Consider the following 10,777-nt stretch of genomic DNA (forward strand, 5'->3'; position numbering starts at 1 on the left):
TCCATTAGGTACGTCCAAAACGATTTTTTGAGGCTATGGTACGTTCGGTGCAAACCGTGCACCTATCTTGCATCAAGATTAGGACTATCTCCAAATTGACTGAAACGAGATATTCCACACGAGCCTCGTCACCTAGGAGTACCATCAGCTGCGTCCAAAATGATTTCTGAGCCAATGGTACATGTGGCGCAAACCGTGCAGGTATCTTGCACCGACACTAATACTGTCTCCAAATGGATTGAAAGGAGATTCCACAAGACCCACGTCACCAAGGAGTTCCTTCGGGTGTGTCCAAAGCAATTTCCGAGCCTATGGTATGTTTGGCGCAAACCGTGCACCTATATTGCGTTAAGATTAACACTATCTCCAAATGGAACGAAACGAGCATCCAGTTCACCCTCGACACCTAGGAGTACCACCGGGTGCATCCAAAACTATATCTGAGCCTATGGTATGTTTGACGCAAACTGTGCACCTATCTTGCACCGACAATAACACTATCTACAAACGGACCGAAACGAGATTCCATAAGACCCACGTCACATAGGAGTTTCATCAGGTGCGTCCAAAACAATTTCCGAGCCTATGGTACGTTCGGTGCAAACCGTGCACCCATCTTGCATCAAGATTTGCACTATCTCCAAATTGACTGAAATGAGATATTCCACATGAGCCTCGTCTCCAAGGAGTACCATCGGCTACGTCCAAAACGATTTCTGAGCCAATGGTACATGTGGCGCAAACCGTGCACGTATCTTGCACGGATGCTAACACTATCTCCAAACGGACCGAAACGAGACTACACAAGACCCACGTCACCTAGGAGTTCTATCGGGTGCATCCAAAATGATTTCAGAGCCAATGGTACGTTCACCGCTAACCGTGCACCTATATTGCGTCAAGATTACCACTTTCACCAAATGGACCAAAACGAGATGCTAGTTGACCCTCGTCACCTAGGAGTACCACCAGGTGCGTCCAAAATGATATCTGAGCCTATGGTACGTTTGGCGCAAACCGTGCACCTATCTTGCACCAACACTAACATTGTCTGCAAACAGATCGAAACAAGGTTCCACAAGACCCACGTCACATAGGAGTTCCATCGGGTGCATCCAAAATGATTTCCGAGCCTATGGTACGTTCGGCGCAAACCATGCACCTATCTTCCATCAAGATTAGCACTATATACAAACTGACTGAAACAAGATATTGCACACGAGCCTCGTCACCTTGGAGTACCATCAGCTGAGTCCAAAATGATTTCTGAGCAGCAAACCGTGCACGTATCTTGCACCAACGCTAACACTATCTCCAAACGGACCGAAACGAGACTACACAAGACCCACATCACCTAGGAGTTCCATCGGGTGCGTCCAAAATGATTTCAGAGCCTATGGTACATTCGCCGCTAACCGTGCACCTATATTGCGTCAAGATTACCACTTTCACCAAACGGACCAAAACGAGATGCTAGTTGACCCTTGTCACCTAGGAGTACCACCGGGTGCATCCAAAACGATATCTGAGCTTATGGTACGTTTGGCCCAAACCGTGCACCTATCTTGCACCAACACAAACACTGTCTGCAAATGGATTGAAACGAGGTTCCACATGACCCACGTCACCTAGGAGTTCCTTTTGGGTGCATCCAAAATGATTTCTGAGCCTATGGTACGTTCGGGGCAAAGCATGCACCTATCTTGCATCAAGATTAGCACTATATACAGATTGACTGAAACAAGATATTGCACACGAGCCTCATCACCTTGGAGTACCATCGGCTGCGTCCAAAATGATTTCTGAGCCAATGGTACATGTGGCGCAAACCGTGCAGGTATCTTGTGCCGACACTAATACTGTCTCCAAACGGGCTGAAATGAGATTCCACAAGACCCACGTCACCTAGGAGTTCCTTTGGGTGTGTCCAAAGCAATTTCTGAGCCTATGGTATGTTTGGCGCAAACCGTGCACCTATATTGCGTTAAGATTAACACTATCTCCAAATGGAACGAAACGAGCATCCAGTTCACCCTCGACACCTAGGAGTACCACCGGGTGCATCCAAAACTATATCTGAGCCTATGGTATGTTTGACACAAACTGTGCACCTATCTTGCACCGACAATAACACTATCTACAAACGGACCGAAACGAGATTCCACAAGACCCACGTCACATAGGAGTTTCATCAGGTGCGTCCAAAAACAATTTCCGAGCCTATGGTACGTTCGGTGCAAACCGTGCACCCATCTTGCATCAAGATTTGCACTATCTCCAAATTGACTGAAATGAGATATTCCACATGAGCCTCGTCTCCAAGGAGTACCATCGGCTACGTCCAAAACGATTTCTGAGCCAATGGTACATGTGGCGCAAACCGTGCACGTATCTTGCACGAATGCTAACACTATCTCCAAACGGACCGAAACGAGACTACACAAGACCCACGTCACCTAGGAGTTCTATCGGGTGCATCCAAAATGATTTCAGAGCCAATGGTACGTTCACCGCTAACCGTGCACCTATATTGCGTCAAGATTACCACTTTCACCAAATGGACCAAAACGAGATGCTAGTTGACCCTCGTCACCTAGGAGTACCACCAGGTGCGTCCAAAATGATATCTGAGCCTATGGTACGTTTGGCGCAAACCGTGCACCTATCTTGCACCAACACTAACATTGTCTGCAAACAGATCGAAACAAGGTTCCACAAGACCCACGTCACATAGGAGTTCCATCGGGTGCATCCAAAATGATTTCCGAGCCTATGGTACGTTCGGCGCAAACCATGCACCTATCTTCCATCAAGATTAGCACTATATACAAACTGACTGAAACAAGATATTGCACACGAGCCTCGTCACCTTGGAGTACCATCAGCTGAGTCCAAAATGATTTCTGAGCAGCAAACCGTGCACGTATCTTGCACCAACGCTAACACTATCTCCAAACGGACCGAAACGAGACTGCACAAGACCCACATCACCTAGGAGTTCCATCGGGTGCGTCCAAAATGATTTCAGAGCCTATGGTACATTCGCCGCTAACCGTGCACCTATATTGCGTCAAGATTACCACTTTCACCAAACGGACCAAAACGAGATGCTAGTTGACCCTTGTCACCTAGGAGTACCACCGGGTGCATCCAAAACGATATCTGAGCTTATGGTACGTTTGGCCCAAACCGTGCACCTATCTTGCACCAACACAAACACTGTCTGCAAATGGATTGAAACGAGGTTCCACATGACCCACGTCACCTAGGAGTTCCTTTTGGGTGCATCCAAAATGATTTCTGAGCCTATGGTACGTTCGGGGCAAAGCATGCACCTATCTTGCATCAAGATTAGCACTATATACAGATTGACTGAAACAAGATATTGCACACGAGCCTCATCACCTTGGAGTACCATCGGCTGCGTCCAAAATGATTTCTGAGCCAATGGTACATGTGGCGCAAACCGTGCAGGTATCTTGTGCCGACACTAATACTGTCTCCAAACGGGCTGAAATGAGATTCCACAAGACCCACGTCACCTAGGAGTTCCTTTGGGTGTGTCCAAAGCAATTTCTGAGCCTATGGTATGTTTGGCGCAAACCGTGCACCTATATTGCGTTAAGATTAACACTATCTCCAAATGGAACGAAACGAGCATCCAGTTCACCCTCGACACCTAGGAGTACCACCGGGTGCATCCAAAACTATATCTGAGCCTATGGTATGTTTGACACAAACTGTGCACCTATCTTGCACCGACAATAACACTATCTACAAACGGACCGAAACGAGATTCCACAAGACCCACGTCACATAGGAGTTTCATCAGGTGCGTCCAAAACAATTTCCGAGCCTATGGTACGTTCGGTGCAAACCGTGCACCCATCTTGCATCAAGATTTGCACTATCTCCAAATTGACTGAAATGAGATATTCCACATGAGCCTCGTCTCCAAGGAGTACCATCGGCTACGTCCAAAACGATTTCTGAGCCAATGGTACATGTGGCGCAAACCGTGCACGTATCTTGCACGAATGCTAACACTATCTCCAAACGGACCGAAACGAGACTACACAAGACCCACGTCACCTAGGAGTTCTATCGGGTGCATCCAAAATGATTTCAGAGCCAATGGTACGTTCACCGCTAACCGTGCACCTATATTGCGTCAAGATTACCACTTTCACCAAATGGACCAAAACGAGATGCTAGTTGACCCTCGTCACCTAGGAGTACCACCAGGTGCGTCCAAAATGATATCTGAGCCTATGGTACGTTTGGCGCAAACCGTGCACCTATCTTGCACCAACACTAACATTGTCTGCAAACAGATCGAAACAAGGTTCCACAAGACCCACGTCACATAGGAGTTCCATCGGGTGCATCCAAATGATTTCCGAGCCTATGGTACGTTCGGCGCAAACCATGCACCTATCTTCCATCAAGATTAGCACTATATACAAACTGACTGAAACAAGATATTGCACACGAGCCTCGTCACCTTGGAGTACCATCAGCTGAGTCCAAAATGATTTCTGAGCAGCAACCGTGCACGTATCTTGCACCAACGCTAACACTATCTCCAAACGGACCGAAACGAGACTGCACAAGACCCACATCACCTAGGAGTTCCATCGGGTGCGTCCAAAATTGATTTCAGAGCCTATGGTACATTCGCCGCTAACCGTGCACCTATATTGCGTCAAGATTACCACTTTCACCAAACGGACCAAAACGAGATGCTAGTTGACCCTTGTCACCTAGGAGTACCACCGGGTGCATCCAAAACGATATCTGAGCTTATGGTACGTTTGGCGCAAACCGTGCACCTATCTTGCACCAACACAAACACTGTCTGCAAATGGATTGAAACGAGGTTCCACATGACCCACGTCACCTAGGAGTTCCTTTTGGGTGCATCCAAAATGATTTCCGAGCCTATGGTACGTTCGGGGCAAACCATGCACCTATCTTGCATCAAGATTAGCACTATATACAGATTGACTGAAACAAGATATTGCACACGAGCCTCATCACCTTGGAGTACCATCGGCTGCGTCCAAAATGATTTCTGAGCCAATGGTACATGTGGCGCAAACCGTGCACGTATCTTGCACCGACGCTAACACTATCTCCAAACGGACTGAAACGAAACTGCACAAGACCCACGTCACCTAGGAGTTCCATCAGGTGTGTCCAAAATGATTTCAGAGCCTATGGTACGTTCACCGCTAACCGTGCACCTATATTGCGTCAAGAGTACCACTTTCACCAATCGGACCAAAACGAGATGCTACTTGACCCTTGACACCTAGGAGTACCACCGGGTGCGTCCAAAACGATATCTGAGCCTATGGTACGTTGGCGCAAAACCGTGCAAACTATCTTGCACCAACACTAACACTATCTCCAAATGGACCGAAACGAGGTTCCACAAGACCCACGTCACCTAGGAGTTTCCATCGGGTGCATCCAAACAATTTCGAGCCTATGGTACGTTCGACGCAAACCATGCACCTATCTTGCATTAAGATTAGCACAATATACAAATTGACTAAAACAAGATATTGCACACGAGCCTCATCACCTTGGAGTACCATCGGCTGAGTCCAAAACGATTTCTGAGCCAGTGGTACATGTGGCGCAAACCGTGCATGTATCTTGCACCGACGCTAACACTATCTCCAACTGGGCCGAAACAAGACTACACTAGACCCACGTCACCTAGGAGTTCCATCGGGTGCGCCCAAAATGATTTTAGAGCCTATGGTACGTTCGCCGCTAACCGTGCACCTATATTGCGTCAAGGATTACCACTTTCACCAAACGGACCAAAACAAGATGCTAGTTGACCCTCATCACCTAGCAGTACCGCCGGGTGTGTCCAAAATGATATCTGAGCCTATGGTACGTTTGGCGCAAACCGTGCACCTATCTTGCCCCAACACTAACACTATCTCCAAATGGATCGAAACGAGGTTCCACATGACCCATGTCACCTAGGAGTTCCTTTGGGTGCATCCAAAATGATTTTCGAGCCTATGGTACGTTCGGCACAAACCGTGCAACTATCTTGCATCAAGATTAGCACTATATACAAATTGACTGAAACGAGATATTGCACACAAGCCTCGTCACTTTGGAGTACCATCGGCTTGCGTCCAAAACGATTTCTGAGCCAATGGTACATGTGGCGCAAACCGTGCACCGACACTAATACTGTCTCCAAATGGACTGAAAGGAGATTCCATAAGACCCACATGACCTAGGAGTTCCTTCGGGTGTGTCCAAAGCAATTTCTGAGCCTACGGTATGTTTGGCACAAACCGTGCACCTATATTGCGTTAAGATTAACACTATCTCCAAATGGACCGAAACGGGCATCCAGTTCACCCTCGACACCTAGGAGTACCACCGGGTGCGTCCAAAACTATATCTGAGCCTATGGTACGTTTGGCGCAAACCGTGCACCTATCTTGCACCGATAATAACACTATCTACAAAACGGATCGAAACGAGATTCCACAAGACCCACGTCACATAGGAGTTCCTTCGGGTGTGTCCGAAACAATTTCCGAGCCTATGGTATGTTCGGCGCAAATCATGCACCTATATTACGTCCAGATTAGCACTATCTCCAAATGGACCGAAACAAGCATCCAGTTCACCCTCGACACCTAGGAGTACCACCGGGTAGTCCAAAACTATTTTTGAGCCTACGGTATGTTTTGGCGCAAATCATGCACCTATCTTGCACCGACACTAACAATGTCTACAAATGGACCGAAACGAGATTCCACAAGACCCACGTCACATAGGAGTTCCATCGGGTGCGTCCAAAATGATTTCCGAGCCTATGGTACGTTCGGCGCAAACCATGCACCTACCTTGCATCAAGATTTGCACTATCTCCAAATTGACTGAAACGAGATATTGCACATGAGCCTCGACACCTAGGACTACCATCGGCTGCCGTCCAAAGCGATTTCTGAGCCAATGGTACATGTGGCGCAAACCATGCAGGTATCTTGCACCGAGACTAATACTGTCTCCAAATGGACCAAAACGAGATTCCACAAGACCCATGTCACCTAGGAGTTCCTTCGAGTGCATCCAAAACAATTTCTGAGCCTATGGTATGTTCGGCGCAAACTGTGCACCTATATTGCGTCAAGCTTAGCACTATCTCCAAATGGACCGAAAAGAGCGTCTAGTTCACCCTCGACACCTAGGAGTACCACTGGGTGCGTCCAAAACAATTTCTGAGCCTATGGTACGTTTGGCGCAAACCATGCACCTATCTTGCACCGACACTAACAATGTCTACAAATGGACCGAAACAAGATTCCACAAGACCCACGTCACATAGGAGTTCCATCGGGTGCGTCCAAAATGATTTCCGAGCCTATGGTACGTTCAGCGCAAACCATGCACCTATCTTGCATCAAGATTTGCACTATCTCCAAATTGACTGAAATGAGATATTGCACATGAGCCTCGACACCTAGGACTACCATCGGCTACGTCCAAAGCGATTTCTGAGCCAATGGTACATGTGGCGCAAACCATGCAGGTATCTTGCACCGAGACTAATACTGTCTCCAAATGGACCAAAACGAGATTCCACAAGACCCACGTCACCTAGGAGTTCCTTCGAGTGCATCCAAAACAATTTCTGAGCCTATGGTATGTTCGGCGAAAACTGTGCACCTATATTGCATCAAGCTTAGCACTATCTCCAAATGGACCGAAAAGAGCGTCTAGTTCACCCATGTCACCTAGGAGTTCCATTGGGTGCGTCCAAAATGATTTTCAGAGCCTATGGTATGTTCGCCGCTGAAAGGTCCTTGTTTAGTTTTGGTAATTGAGTGACAACCTAGTTGGACTAATTGTGTTTATGTGAGATACATAGGTGATTAGTCCACAGGTACATGTGTGTGAGCAACATATGCCATGAAGGTGAAAATGGCTTGAAGATGTTGCAAAGCTCACACATGTGATGATGAAGGAGCTTAAATGCACATGAGACATGACATTGAGTCATGTGATCAAGGTGGAGAAGATCAAGACAAGACTTGGCTTGATGGACCGGTTGCAAGCGTGAAGGGCAAGTCGAAGGCTTTGGAGGTGATGGACCGCGTGGCGGTGATGAAAGCTTGAGCAAGACTTGGCGCCGATGGACGATGGCAACGGTGAAGAGCAAGTAAAGTGAAGATCGATGAACCAATATGATCATGTGATGATATGAAGTGGATCATATCATTGTTGATCATGTTGGTGCATGTGTTGCATCGACATTGAAGGAGATGGAATGGAATGCACAAGGCAAAGTATAACCTAGGGCATTTCATTTCACCGGTCATAGGTGCGTAGAGAAGTTTATGATCGGGTTTAGGATAGATGGCCATACTATCAAGAGGGGCAAACTTGTTTGCATATCGGTCATCTAGTGCCACTTGAGTGATCTAACTTTGCATTATCGCTAGGATCGAGTGGCGTGGCAAGTTGAGTGGGCTAACATCCTTTGGGAAATGATTGTGAAAATGCTAACACAACTTACACATGGTGGTGTACACTTGGTGGTGTGTTGGCACATTTACAAAGGAGGTGGTGTTTGCAGGGTTGAGATGGGTTTGGGTTCCTCTCTCCTCCCGCCGAGCTTGTTCGGCAGGATTCGGCGCTTTCGGGAAAATGGAATGCCTATTTGCTATTGCGCCGGATGCAAATTCTTGTGGTTGCACACTTGAGCAAGGGTGAAGAGAATGGAGAAGATGCTGGCGTCGGTCAACTGACCGGACGCTGGATCTGAATGCACCGGACGCTGGCAGGCTGCGTCCGGTCGCGCTGACGTGGAGTGTAGCAGTAGCTGGAGAGTGACCAGACGCTGGCTGGCGTCCGATCATGTTCGCCCGGACCGCGTCCGATCATGCTCGGGAGCTTACTAGAAACGACCGGACACTGGGGGTTCTGTGTCTGGTCAGTTGAAGCTGCTGCGTCCGGTCAGGTCAAGTGACCGTTGGAACCGAGACACATGGTCGTCTGTGAGCGACCGGACGCTGAGGTCCAGCATCCGATCAACACGACCGGAGCATCCGGTCGGCCCGACCGTTGCCCAGTGAAGGGGTAACGGCTAGTTTAGCCCTTGGGGCTATAAATAGAAGTGGCCTTCGGCCATGGCTGGGGCTGAGCACCTCAAGGGACTTAGTGTCCAAGCTTGTGAGTGCTTGGGAGCCCTCCATCACACATATACTTGATAGTGATCATTCGATTGTGTGAGTGAGCGATTCTAGTGCGATTGCATTGTGAGGTTGCATCGAGTGGCACTAGGTGATCGAGTTGCAAGCCGGTGGTGCTTGTTTACTCTTGGAGGTTGCCACCTCCTAGACGGCTTGGTGGTGGTCTCCGTCGAAGCCCGCAAGAAGCTTGTGCGGCGCTCCGGAGAAGTTGCTTGTGAGGGGTACTTGTGCTCGCCCCACGGGAGTCGTGAAGAGCAACTTTAGTAAAGCATGTCATTGAGCTACCCTCACTCAAGGGTAGGTTCTTGCGGCGCCCGACGTGCGGGCTTAGTGGGTGATGCTAATTAGCCGCCGAACCACCAAGTGAGCAGTCGACACAATGGGGACTAGCGTGTTTGGCAAACACGTGAACCTCAGGAGAAAAATCATCGTGTCAACTTGTTCTTCCCGTTGGTTTGCATCCCCATTACACAAGCTTGCAATTACTTTTATACATATTAAGCTTGTGTAGTTGCTCTTGTAATTAGATAGCTTGTGTAGCTTGCTAATTACCTTCTTGCTTGTGTAGCATAGAAGTAGCTCCCTTGCGTGGCTAATTTGGTTTTAGTAACCTTGTTAGTCACATTGCTTAGTTTGTGTAGCTAAGTATTTGCGCTCTCTAATTAGGCATTGATTGCCTTGTTATTGAGCATTGCTAGTGAGCTTAGTTAGCTTTGTGCTTTTGCTTACTAGCATGTGTAGGAGCTCCCTTGTTGCTTAAAGTACTAGTGGCATAGGTTTTGTGTAACCTTGCTCCTAGAATTGTTTAGGAGAGCTCTAGCTAGCCCGGCACCTTTGTTGCATAATTGTTATCTTTGCAAGGTGCTAGTGAACATATATAGTGGGGTATAATCTTGGCTAGACCGATAGTTTTAATTCCGCATTTGTATCGGTTAGCCGACACGATTAATTTTAGAAAAGACTATTCACCCCCCCTCTAGTCTACCATCTCGACCCTTCAGCCGCTAACCGTGCACCTATATTGCATCAAGATTACCACTTTCAGCAAACGGACCAAAACGAGATGCTAGTTGAACCCTCGTCACCTAGCAGTACCGCGGGGTGTGTCCAAAATGATATATGAGCCTAGGTACGTTTGGCGCCAAACCGTGCACCTATCTTGCCCCAACACTAACACTGTCTCCAAACGGATCGAAACGAGGTTCCACATGACCCATGTCACCTAGGAGTTTCCTTTGGGTGCATCCAAAATGATTTCCGAGCCTATGGTACGTTCGGCGCAAACTGTGCAACTATCTTGCATCAAGATTAGCACTATATACAAATTGACTGAAATGAGATATTGCACACGAGCCTCGTCACTTTGGAGTACCATCGGCTGCGTCCAAAACGATTTCTGAGCCAATGGTACATGTGGCGCAAACCGTGCACCGACACTAATACTGTCTCCAAATGGACTGAAAGGAGATTCCACAAGACCCACGTCACCTAGGGTTCCTTCGGGTGTGTCCAAAGCAATTTCTGAGCCTACGGTATGT

The sequence above is a fragment of the Miscanthus floridulus genome, chromosome 2 (genome assembly GCF_019320115.1).
Source record: "Miscanthus floridulus cultivar M001 chromosome 2, ASM1932011v1, whole genome shotgun sequence".
Classification (NCBI taxonomy): Eukaryota; Viridiplantae; Streptophyta; class Magnoliopsida; order Poales; family Poaceae; genus Miscanthus; species Miscanthus floridulus.